Genomic DNA, 836 nt, shown 5'->3' with positions numbered 1-836 from the left:
AATTACACCAAAAGAAAATCGGTGCATGAATGTTTTTGTGTTCATGTTGTTTCAGATAACATTATAAAAGAAATTTGTTATGTTGTCGATATATATAACTTAATTCCTATATATAAAAGAAAAAAATAAAATTGAAGAGTAAAGCAAATATACTAACTAATGAGCAAAGAAAATTATCATAATTTATAAATTTATTGTATAACCTCAATCAAGTAACAAAAATATACTGTAACACTTTTCTTTATTCTAATTATTTATATAAATTAATTAGTATATAATAGTAATAATAATAATAAAAAGTTAAAATAAATTTGGGCCCTAAGGCAATGGCCTCTTGAGCCGCCCATGATCAGCTTTGATTATGAACGATCCAACGGAAACAACGTAGACATAAGGTTTAATTGACAATCGATAACCAACGGCCCATTAGCTCAGTTGGTTAGAGCGTCGTGCTAATAACGCGAAGGTCGCAGGTTCGAGACCTGCATGGGCCATAATTTTATCGTTTTATTTTTTAACTTGCTCCGTTTCTGTGTTTCATGAGCAACTGACAAGTGCGAACGATCAAGATAGGGAATCATGATGTTTTCTTTAGTAAACAACACAATAAAAGGAAAAAGAAGAAATAATACAAAAGAAGATTAAATAATGGAGTAATTCATCAATCAATCATTATTTGTCCCTTGCTGAGAAAACTAGTTCATACGACTTTTAGTAAAATGATGATTTAGACATTAGTTAATTGTCAACAAAAGGTAGTAGGTCTTTTCCTTGGAGAAAAAACACTTTTCCATTTCTTCTTCGTCCTCGTTCCTAATTTCTTTTTCTTTGTTTCA

The 836-nt window shown here is 30.0% G+C and overlaps 1 non-coding gene across 1 annotated transcript; it reads left to right on the top strand.

Annotated features, from left to right (window-relative positions):
- The first annotated feature begins 420 nt into the window (after positions 1 to 420).
- TRNAI-AAU (transfer RNA isoleucine (anticodon AAU)) lies at positions 421 to 494 on the top strand. Its single transcript has one exon. It is a non-coding gene; the product is annotated as a tRNA-Ile (tRNA).
- Positions 495 to 836: the final 342 nt, after the last annotated feature.

Source organism: Nicotiana tomentosiformis, chromosome 10 (assembly GCF_000390325.3).
Source record: "Nicotiana tomentosiformis chromosome 10, ASM39032v3, whole genome shotgun sequence".
Classification (NCBI taxonomy): Eukaryota; Viridiplantae; Streptophyta; class Magnoliopsida; order Solanales; family Solanaceae; genus Nicotiana; species Nicotiana tomentosiformis.
The sequence above is the reverse complement of the archived record's forward strand: the minus strand, read 5'-3'. Positions and strand labels throughout refer to the sequence as shown.